The following is a 12,461-nucleotide window of genomic DNA, read 5'->3' on the forward strand; positions in this document are numbered from 1 at the left end:
GCAGGGAGGTACATACTATGTCTTCTATCCCCCTATGTCTGTTTTCCAACATGCTTTCTGTCTTTGTCTTGGAGTGAGATTACTTGGTTTGTCCTGGCCCTTGCCGGATACCTTGACTGGGAGGGAAACAGTCAAATGTATAGTTAGTTTTGGGAGATGATATTTTTTTCCTTGTAAATCATCTCTCTGTTATGCACTCTATTATCTTTTATTTATGTATTATATGATTTGTAAACATTTGAGTGTGTTCCTCTTATTGGGGACCTGTGCTTGTGTCTGGATGAGACTTTTAGGTGATCTCAATTTAAGTACACTGATAGTGTGCTCTTGGAATCTACATCTGTTCCCTATTTGAACCAATTCCCCTTTGTCTGCCTTATTCTTGGATGCTTTAAGTGTAATTCTAGAACTTTTTATTATCCCATTTTTTCCCTTTTTACTGGCGCTGATATGACCTTAATGTGTTGCAAGCGCCGTAAAACCCTCAAAAACAAAACAACAAAACAGCTTTCTGTCTTTGTCTTGGAATGAAATTACTTTGTTTTGTCCTAGCCATGTCTGGAGTCCTTGATTGGGAGGGAAACGGTCAAATGTATAGCTATAGTTTTGGGAGATATTTTTTTCCTTGTAATTCATCTCCCTGTTATGTACTGTTACAATTTTTGTTTAAAATATTTAGTGCTTTATAAACAATTGAGTGAATTTCTCTTAGTGGGATCTTGTGCTTGGGTCTAAATGAGACTTTTAGGTGATATTAAACTAAGTACACTGCTAGTCTGCTCTTGGAAACTACATCTGTTCCCCATTTGAACTATTCTCCCTTGTCTTACTCTTTCTCATGTGCTTTCAATCGTATATATCTAGAACTTTCTTGACTATCCCATCTTCTTCCTTTTTACTGTCACTGAAATGACTTAAATGTGTCACATTACGATGCGACCCTTAAAAACAAAAAGTTACTCCTTTCTCCTTTTCCTGGCGTTCACACGATACCCGAGGGGTTGGCACCTTTGAATGAATTTCCGTAAAACAACAAATTAAACAATGACAGGAGGTAACTCTTCACTTCCTCCTCCGACAAACCAAATTGATTAATATTAATACACTGTTGATGCTATTTTATCTACATGAATTGGCTCCCTTTATTTTGATGATATGGCGTAATCATTGAATACGATTTGATGTTGTTATTGTGTTATTCAGATATATGAATATGATTATATTTCATATTCTTGTGACCAGGGTCTTTGCCTTTGTATAGATTATGATGTTTGTGGTTTCTATGTGTTGTTAATATGGTTATCATTGTTATTTTTATTATTATTATTATTATTATTATTATTATTACCATCATCATCTGGATGAGGTTCCTGAACTCCCATAATGGGCAGGGAGGTCACTTACTGTGTCCGCTATAACCTTATATCTATTTTCCAACTTGCTTTTTGTCTTTGTCTTGGAATGAAATCACTTGGTTTTGTCCTTTCCCTTGGCGGGGAATGAAACAGACAAATGTATAGTTAAAGTTTTTTGAGAGATGATATTTTATTCTTGTAACTCATCTCTCTGTTATGCACTGTTTTGCTTGGTTTGTAAACATTTGAGTGTATTTCTCTTAGTTGGATTTTGTCTCTATATCTGGACGAGACTTTTAGGTGATCTCAAACTGCATACACTGATAATGTGCTTTTGGAATCTTCATCCAATCCCTATTTGAACAAATCCACCTGACCTCCCATTATGGGCAGGGAGGTACTTACTGTGTCTTCTATCCCCCTATATGTTTTCCAACTGTCTTTCTGTTTTTGCCTTGGAATGAGATTAATTATTTGGTGTTGTCCTGACCCTGGCCGGATACCCTGACTTAGAGGGAAACAGTCAAATGTATAGTTAGTTTTGGGAGATGTATTTTTTTACTTGTAAATATCTCTCTGTTATGCTCTGTGTTATGTTTTGTTTATGTATTATATATGATTTGTAAACATTTGAGTGTATTCCTCTTAGTGGAGATCTGTGCTTGTGTCTGAATGAGACTTTCAACTTTTTACTATCCCATTTTCTTCCTTTTTACTGGCGCTGACGATATGACCTAAATGTGTTGCAAGCGCCGTAAAACCCTTAAAAATAAAAACAAACAAAACAACAAATCCTCTTTGTCTTACCTTTTCTTGTGTGTTTACAACTGTATACTATACTTTTTCTTGTGTGTTTTCAAGTATACCTATACTTTTTTGATTATCCCATTTTCTTCCTTTTTACTGGCCCTGAAATAACCTAAATGTGTAAAAGCCTTAAAAACAAAAACACCTGAAAAAGTGTGTATGAAAGGTGCCAGACAAAGCAAGAATGAAAATTACAAGAAAAAAACCATCACAAAAAATCAGTCTACTTCGACTGGGGAACGAACCTCATGCCTTCTGATTACCGGTCAGACGTGCTACCATTCTCAAAAACAAAAACATCTTCCACATTTCTTTTTGACTTCTTAAGGATTACAACTAGGGTTTGCCCTGTTCCAGACTGGGGAACCTTTACAAGGAGATAAACAGTTAAATCTACGTAGACTTTTTATAAAAAATTCTTTGGAGGGGAGGGAGGGGGGCATTATATTTATTTCATTATCATTTTTCATTTATTTTTAGTTAATTTATAAATTGTAATAATTTGAGCATCTCCCTGTTGCCTGTGCCTGTGTCTTGATTGAACTTTTATGGCCCATTTAGTCGTTCAGTTCATTTATCTGAGACTGGACGGGTATGCAGAAACTGAGGGCTACGTGACGACTACTCATGAAAACGAAGAATGATGTCTGGCAGTGTCAGTTTTCCATCAGACATCAGTTAAATTCTTTGTTTACACGCTCAGTTTTCATGAGTTGTTGTCACTTCGCCTACAGTTTCTGTATATCCGTCTGGCTGTGGCCGTGGATGAACTAACTGTGCCTCTAAATGGGCCATTAGGCTTGGAACAAAAAGCTCATGACTAGACACGTTAAGAGATTTTCTCTGGGATCCAGTTTCCTTAAGTTGCCCCTTGTCTTACTTTTTTTTTTTTTTTTTGGTACTTGTTAACGCAGCTGTAGCTGAAGGCATGTTTACACTGTATTCCTATTATCTTCCCCTTTTTTTTTTTTTAGTTTTGCTGAAATGATCGCCTTATTAATTGTTAAAATTAAAGAAATCAAGCATCTCCACCACCACCACTATCATCATCTACATCATCATTGACATCACTATAAAGGCAATTGCTGAATTCAATAACGTTAATCAATTCCAGAGTAGGGCCTACAATGCTTGTGAGATTATCATTGAACTTTTATATGTCGTATTTGTTTTGTTAAAGCGCCTAGAGCCTGTTTATTTGTTGTGGGGCACCATACACGTTATATATTTATTAGTATTATTATTATTATTACTGTTGTTATTGTTGTTGTTACAGTGCAACCTTGTTGGGACCAGAAAAAATGTCATAGAGAGTTGAGGTTATAGTTATAGTGAAGCAACCAAAAAGTGTAATTTATCCGGGCTCTATTAATTCATAGATGATATAGGTATTCATACTGGAATCTCAACAAGATATTACAGTGTCCAACTGGGTGGGGTTCCTGACCTCCCTTGTGGGCAGGGGGGTACATACTGTGTCTTCTATCCCCTTATATCTGTTTTCTAACTTGCTTTCCGTCTTTGTCTGGGGATGAGATTACTTGGTTTTGTCCTGGCCCTGACCGGAGACCTGTGAGTGAGGGAAACAGTCAAATGCATAGTTATTGTTTTGGGAGATGATATTTTTTTCCTTGTAAATCATCTCTGTTATGTATTAGTATATTTGTTATTTTGAATGTATAATGTTAGCATTTGAGTGTATTCCTCTTTGTTGGATTTTGTGCTTGTGTCCGGATGAGACTTATAGGTGATTTCAAACTAAGTACATTGGTGGTATGCTCTTGGAATCTACATCTGATCCCTATTTGTTCTCAGTTGCCCTGGCCGTAAAACCCTTAAAAACAATAAAACATTACAGTGTCCAAGATATTTAATAATGATAATAATAATAATAATAATAATAATAATAATAATAATAATAATAATAATGATAGTTATCCTTATGTAAATAAATAGATATAATATGTATATTGATAAACCATGTTGTATAAATTGAATGCGTTTCTCATAACAATTCATGAAATCATCTGAATATTTTTTTCCTTAGTCAAATTATATTATGATGATTAAATAAATAAATGCATGCGATCTATCATTTTATGTGTTTGGATGTTTTTTATTGATTGCTTGTAATAGTAGTGGTTGTCCTTCAGTGCCATCAGGCCTATGGTTCTATAGCTTGAAATTATTTGCTACCCTTTGGATAGGACACTTACCTATCGCCAAGTACTTTCCACCAGATTAACAGACCCAACTATTCAGTCACTGTTGGATGAATATGAAGTTCGGGAAAAAAAATCTTTCTTCACCCAGGATTGATCTCGGTTCCTTTAAGTGTGAAACAAGTGCTCTACCAACTGAGATTTCAGGACCCCCAGTGCCTGTAAAAGCAAATCTTTAATTTTTCATCTTCAGTAAAAAGGAAGATGATGGAAACTGCTCATACAAGTTCCCAGGAAAAGGACTAGATAGTTAAAACAAAGAACAATAGTGGCTTTAGATCTGTAAGTCTAATTGTTTGTTTTTGTTTTTCAGGGTTTAACGGCACTTGCAACACATTAAGGTCATATCAGCGCCAGTAAAAAGGAAGAAAATGGGATAGTAAAAAGTTCTAGAATTACAATAAAGCATCCAAGAAAAGGGAAGACAAAGGGGAATTGGTTCAAATAAGAAACAGGTGTAGATTCCAAAAGCACTCAATCAAAGTACTTAGTTTGAGATCACTAAAAGTCTCACCCAGACACAAGCACAGCTCCCCGCTAAGATGAACAAACTCAAATGTTTTACAAATCATATATAATATAAAGGAAGCATAATACAGTGCATAACAGAGAGATGATTTACAATGAAAAAAATATCATCTCCCAAAACTAACAATACATTCGACTGTTTCCCTCTCAGCCAGGGCATCTGGCCAGAGGACCAGGACAAAACCAAGTAATCTCATTCCAAGACAAAGACAGAAAGCATGTTGGAAAACAGATATAAGGGGATAGAAGACACAGTATGTACCCCCCTGCCCACTATGGGAGGTCAGGAACCCCACCCAGGTAAGTCTAATTTGAGTTTGTTTTTTAGGGGTTTTACAGCACTAGTCACACTAGAACTATTAGGTAATTTCAGCGTCAGTAAAAAGTATTTAGTTTGAGATCACCTAAATGTCTCACCCAGACACCAGCACAAGATCCCACTAAGTGGAATACACTCAAATGCTTACATTATACATTCAAAATAACTATAACAATACATAACAGAGAGATGATTTACAAGGAAAAAAATAACTCCCAAAACAATAACTATGCACTCGACTATTTCCCTTCCAGCCAAGCACTATGGCCAGGGCCAGGGCAAAACCATGTAATCTCATTCCACGACAAAGACAGAAAAGCAAATTGGAAACCCGTTATAAGGGGACAGAAGACACAGTAAGTGCCACCCTGCCCACTATGGGAGGCCAGGAGCCCCACCCAGTTGCATCATGGTGGACCGATATAGAAGTAGATGTTTGTTTTGTTTTTAAGGGTTTTACGGTGCTTGCAACACATTTAGGTCATATCAGCGCCAGTAAAAAGGAAGAAAATGTCAAAAGTTCTAGAATTACAATTAAAGCATTCAAGAATAAGGCAGACAAAATGGAATTTGTTCAAAAAGGGAACAGATGTCGATTCCAAGAGCATACTATCAGTGTACTTAGTTTGAGATCACTAAATGTCTCATCCAGACACAAACACAGGTCCCCGCCAAGAGGAACATACTCAATTGTTTACAAATTATACATATGTAAAAAAAGGAAAAATAATACAGTACATAAAAGAGAGATGATTTACAAGGAAAAAAATATCATCTCCCAAAACTAACTATACATTTGACTGTTTCCCTCCCAGCCAGGGCCGGGACAAAACCAAGTAATCTCATTCCAAGACAAAGACAGAAAGCATGTTGGAAAAAAGATATAGGGGGATAGAAGACACAGTATGGGCCCCCCTGCCCACTATGGGAGGTCAGGTAGAAGTAGAACAGACATTCTGCCCACCCCAACAAAGAGAGCTGATTCAATCAACGATTTAGACCGAATTAAAATCTTTATTATCACAACTTTAAAAATCTATTAAAATTGATGCACCTTACATTACACGAAACAAATCACATCACATACCTTATCTGGGTTTAATAACGGTACAAAACACAATAAGTATAAGGATACTCTAGGGATAGCTCTCATTTTACCCTAATAAACACAACAGCATTTCCCACTTCTTGCCTTGCTTTCGTTCATAATAATATAATATCATTTCTACACCACCATCCATCTTTATCAATGAGACCATAGAATAGATGTAACAAATAAAACTTTAACAGTTATATAATATAATTAAATTAAGATATTAAAATAGAATTCAGATACTTATATTTTTCGAGTGGAATTTAATATCTTGCTGATTTAATAAATTCAGAAAAAAATATGTGGAGTGGGCACTTATACTTATATTACATAATGGTGAGAAATAAAAGCTATGGAGAAGTGACAGGAAAAAAACTCCAACAAACAAACTCTGGAATAAAATTGATAAGATACCCATTGCCTGACTGAGAGGGAGGAGTGAAAGAGGTCAGCGATTGAACATAGCCAGCCAAACTCTCTCGCTCTCTCTCTCTATTTCTCTCTCTCTCTCTCTCAGCCAGGTGGTGGGTGCTGTATCAATTGGATCCCTGACATTGTGATATTATATTTATGCCCAGTTCCATCTGGCACTTTTCCATACCTTTATTTCTCACCTTGCTGGATTTGAGCTTCTTAAAAGCTTCAAGTTTTAAGATTTCTTGAAAAGTTGTGATTCATCTCAATCTATTGTTCTAGGAAGTAAAAGTTTTTCTGGCCAAAGTGACAAAAAGGTAGCAATGACTATAACGCACAAATCTTTGGGCCTCTTTTTCGCTCACGAAGTGCCCAAATTCGCGACAAAATATGGGACGAAGCCGTTCCGTACATGCTATTTTAAAAAATTAATTACGATGCTGTTTATCTATGAATATGACTGAATGTTGGCACACAGAAAAGAGGTCATTTTAGATTATGTCAAGTGACAAAACTCGTACGATTACCAGAAGACCTTTAAAAATAATTTTTACTCTTTGGAGTACAATATTTCTAAAACTACAAAGAGGAGAGATTTTGTCACTCATAAGGTTATATATGCACATTTCTTCTATTTATATTTCAAATTTCATTGGATTATGAATGATAAGTACTTTTCCCGTATTCTCACAAAACATCAACCCAATTTGTATTTCAATGAGTGAAAATATTGAGACGGCCATTTTGCTCCCCCATCGCGTGACATGAAAATGATGTGAGCGAGGCAAGGCTGCCAGATGGTCAGACTTTAACCTGACCAAATTCGACTTCAAAAGTGGCTAAATAGAAAATCATATGGCTTTCACTATTAAGATGAATAAAATTTAATAAAAGAAACAAAATTATATATTTGGCCACACACATGGCCATCTGGCAACCTTGTTCGCGATGTCTGACGACACAAATCCTCGCGCGCTTTTTAAAAATTAAGGTATTGTTTCAATGTTATGTCATAGGGATAGTAGATTAACACTCTCTCTCTCTCTCTCTCTCTCTCTCTCTCTCTCTCTCTCTCTCTCTCTCTCTCTCTCTCTCTCTCTCTCTCTCTCTCAAATAAATACTAGAAATAGCATAAGCCATGGTCTCACGGGACTGACTGATAATAATTCAGCAGGCATTTTTCGTGTCATTTGTATGGGTTGTAGTCACAAAATTACACTTCGGAAAAGTTCCAAATGATCAATATTATGTATATTTTAAAACAAAATTATAGTTGACCCTAGCCATACAGCTCTAAAATTATACAAGTTAGAACTCTTCTGATGTCTTCATCATATTTTCTGATAATTTTGCCATAAAATTGCCAAGTTTTAATATCTATGTTCTTATGTTCTTAAGGGTTTTACGGCACGGCGCTTGCAACACATTAAGGTTACATCAGCGCCAGTATAAAGGAAGAAAATGGGATAGTAAAAAGTTCTAGAATTACAATAAAGCACCCAAGAAAAGAGAAGACAAAGGGGAATTGGTTCAAATAAGAAACAGGTGTAGATTCCAAAAGCACACTATCAAAGTACTTATTTTGAGATCACTAAAAGTCTCATCCAGACACAAGCACAGGTCCCCACTAAGAGGAATACACTCAAATGTTTTACAAATCATACATAATATAAAGAAACATAATGCAGTGCATAACAGAGAGATGATTTACAAGGAAAAAAATATCATCTCCCAAAACAATAACTATGCATTTGACTGTTTCCCTCCCAGTCCCAGCTAGGACTCCGGCCAGGGCCACGACAAAACCAAGTAATCTCATTCCAGGACAAAGACAGAAAGCATGTTGGAAAACAGATATAGGGGGGTAGAAGACACAGTATGTACCTCCCTGCCCACTATGGGAGGTCAGGAACCCCACCCAGTTTAATATCTAATTCCACGTATTAAGCGAGATACAGCCACAAACCGGAATAAAACGCAGAAAAAGCGTCCCATATTCTCCGTATTTTTTTCCTCTTTGTGAGTCATCCAAATAAATGACATCTTTGACACTGCATAACTTTGTTATATATTAATGGATTTTCAAAATTCAAAAAGATTTTTACTCATTGGAGATAGGGCTTTGATTTAAGAGTCGTATTTCCTACAAAAATAGAAAACAAAAATGTTCATAGTCATTGCTAAAAAAGGTGTTTAGCCAATGTCTGCCATCATTCTATTTTATGTATTTACAAAAAGCAGTTTTCCACCTTGCATCTTTCTATGATTGTTATAACTTAAACACAAATTTCGCAAATGACGTACAGTTTTGCTCATTACAGATCAATCTTTTTGGGATAAGAAAAAACTCCCAAATTTTATATTTTAATCTAATTATGCTTTTTTTTTTCTCTTAATAAAACACTTGTTTATATTTATTTAGACCACTTTCTCTACGAACGAACAGAAATACAAACTTTTAAAAATAAATAAGACAACATTTATGATAATAATATGATAGTGGAATACAAATATAAACACACCAGAAAAAGTTTGATAAATCTATCTCTCACAACACAGTAATTGTTGAATTTTAAATTGGAGACCAAAATGCAGGACAAGGCAGATAACCATGGGATCATTGCAGTTGGAGAGACGAGCTTCAAAAATAATGCAATCAAAAATCAAAAATAATATATTTAAAAAACAAAAAAACATACATTATTGGAATTTAAGTTACAATCACAGGTATTAAAAATTCAAGAATACACGTTAAAATAACAACCACTCAATTGGGGAAAAAGGCAGCTAGATTGTTTATCATTTTTCTCACAAAAATATTTTTGCATTCAAGAGTTGATTACTAGAGTTTCATACACACAGGTGTCCGTGTGGCTTCGCTGCTAGAAAGTAGCAACTCAGACGGTTTCTATTACTGGAGTGTCATACAGGTGTCCGTGTGGCTTCCCTGCTAGAAAGTAGCAACTCAGACGGTTTCTATTACTGGAGTGTCATACAGGTGTCCGTGTGGCTTCCCTGCTAGAAAGTAGCAACTCAGACGGTTTCTATTACTGGAGTGTCATACAGGTCGTGTCCGTGTGGCTTCCCTGCTAGAAAGAAGCAACTCAGACAGTTTCTATTACTGGAGTTTCATACAGGTGTCCATGTGGCTTCCCTGCTAGAAAGAAGCAACTCAGACAGTTTCTATTACTAGAGTTTCATACAGGTGTCCGTGTGGCTTCCCTGCTAGAAACAAGCAACTCAGAAAGTTTCTATTACTGGAGTTTCATACAGGTGTCCGTGTGGCTTCCCTGCTAGAAACAAGCAACTCAGACGGTTTCTATTACTGGAGTTTCATACAGGTGTCCGTGTGGCTTCCCTGCTAGAAACAAGCAACTCAGACGGTTTCTATTTCAAAAATAAAATAATAAATAAAGACTTCCAATTTTTTTTTTTTAAATCAAGAAAGAAAAGAAAACTTTTACATACGAGCTGAGTGCCTTTGCATTATCATCAACAGAAGATATATATATATATTTTTTTATTTTTTTTTAAAGGGTTTTACGGCACTTGCAACACATTTAGGTAAAATCAGTGCCAGTTAAAAGGAAGAAAATGGGATAGTAAAAAGTTCTAGAATTACAATTAAAGCACCCAAGAGAAAGTAAGACAAAGGGGAAGAAATAGGGATCAGATGTAGATTCCAAGAGCATACCATCAATGTACTTAGTTTGAGATCACCTATTAGTCTCATCCGGACACAAGCACAAAATCCAACAAAGAGAATACACTCAAATGCTTGCATTATACATTAAAAAACCCCAAATATAATAATACATAACAGATGATTTACAAGGAAAAAAATATCATCTCCCAAAACAATAACTATGCATTTGACTGTTTCCCTCCCAGCCAGACTCCGGCCAGGGCCAGGACAAAACCAAGTAATCTCATTCCAAGACAAAGACAGAAAGCATGTTGGAAAACAAATATATAAGGGGATAGAAGACACAGTATGTACCCCCCTGCCCACTATGGGAGGCCAGGAACCTCACCCAGTGGTGGAAGAGATTTGTTTGTTTGTTGCTTTAGGTCTCTTCCAACACAATTGAGGTTATATGAGAGACCGCTGAAACAAAAAAACAAGCAATCTAACAAAAATAGTACAAATGTAAATCAAAATCATAACCTAAAGTTATCATAAGCTAAATTATAAATAACCAAGAACAAACAGGCAGAAGATTTACAGAAAAAAAAATATCCCCTGTCAAAAATACAATCACAAACCAAAGAAGCAGGATAGGCTAGTAAAGAGAAGAAGAAACGACATCACTATCAGATCGTATACCCATGCGAACATCATAGGTATATGATTCAAAGGTGATGCTCCCATCCAACCACCCGCGTGGTGGAAGAGAGAAAACTGAAGAAACCATAGTGCTGGTCAATTAGGTGGTCCAGTACCAATACATTTGCAAACTCGTAATATTATTCCAGATAACATTCAAATTCAATTCAAAGGAAATGTGAGACCGTTGTCATAATATAAAATATCAAAAAGATTTGCAATATCATGGAATAGTGCTTTCATCTGATTAATAGAAAAATATAGATTATATTGTAGCGTTAAAACAATTTATATTCTCGCTTATAATAATATAATCTATATTTTTCTATATTATTATAATATAGGATAATAATAATAAAAAAATTAAAAAAAATAAAAAATAATAATAATAATAATAATAATAATAATAATAATAATAATAATAATAATAATAATAATAATAATAATAAATGATGATGATGATGATAATAATAATCATAACAATAACAGTAATGATGATAATGATGATGATGATAACAACAACAACAACAATAATAATAATAATAATAATAATAATAATAATAATAATAATAATAATAATAATAATAATAATAATAATAATAATAATAATAATAATAATAATAATAGCAATAATGGTAGAGATAAGGATGAAGGTAACTTAACGGGAAGATGCAATGGAAAACACATCTATGTAATTTCTGTACTTGCGCAATGTAAAATTCGTGTCAAGTCCAAATTGCATCAATTGGATTCTTTTGCTTCAAGTTACAACATAGGCTAAAATCTGAAGGCTTGAATTTAGTTATTTAGTAAACAACAATCTTTTCAGCCATAACTTCTTCTTCAACAACAATACATAAAACAATAATATAGGGAATCTTATAGCGTTCGTTGCTTAATCATTGTTTTTGTTTTTTATTTGAAACTTGTAAATTTTGATTTCTTGTCAGTTTTGTCATCTGGAGTCTCCTTTGGCTCGTAACAGTGAGAAACATTTCTTCAATCCGAATCAATGGCTCTTTAGTTTGGCTCTCGTCACATCAATATTATTTCATTTTTGGAATCTTGTTGATATGACATTTTCCTCCCACCAAATCCAAGCATCAGTAACACCAATTTATAGTCACCTGGAACAACTACAAAAGACATCTAATTTCTACGTCATGGCACAAGACCAAAGGGCTAGAGCTCAGGTGGTCGCTGGTTCGGATAAGTAAGTAAGGAAGTAAGATATGACATTTTATTCTTTAAAAATTGCAGTTCGGTTCTTTTATTCCTTAGCCTTAAGCATGACAAATGAAAGTAAGGATGCAGAGCTTATAATATTTTTTGATAATAAAGTGTTTTGCATGGACTAGAAGTACAGCCAATAACTCAATAGTTTCTTTAACTCACT

The 12,461-nt window shown here is 34.9% G+C and overlaps 2 protein-coding genes across 2 annotated transcripts in view; both read right to left on the reverse strand.

The window, feature by feature from the left end:
* The window catches only part of LOC144980823 (putative serine protease K12H4.7), a 641,746-nt gene that overhangs the window by 540,546 nt on the left and 88,739 nt on the right, over positions 1 to 12,461 (reverse strand). The gene's annotated exons all lie outside the window — the stretch shown is intronic.
* LOC144980822 (uncharacterized) overlaps positions 11,535 to 12,461 on the reverse strand; it is a 10,171-nt gene continuing 9,244 nt past the window's right edge. The window contains exon 4 of the mRNA XM_078928653.1: positions 11,535 to 12,461. This exon is cut by the window's right edge and continues 1,300 nt beyond it. The gene's annotated coding sequence lies outside the window, so the exon portion shown is untranslated.

The sequence above is a fragment of the Berghia stephanieae genome, chromosome 10 (assembly GCF_034508935.2).
Source record: "Berghia stephanieae isolate SIO BIC M18660-M18661 chromosome 10, UCSD_Bste_1.3, whole genome shotgun sequence".
Classification (NCBI taxonomy): Eukaryota; Metazoa; Mollusca; class Gastropoda; order Nudibranchia; family Aeolidiidae; genus Berghia; species Berghia stephanieae.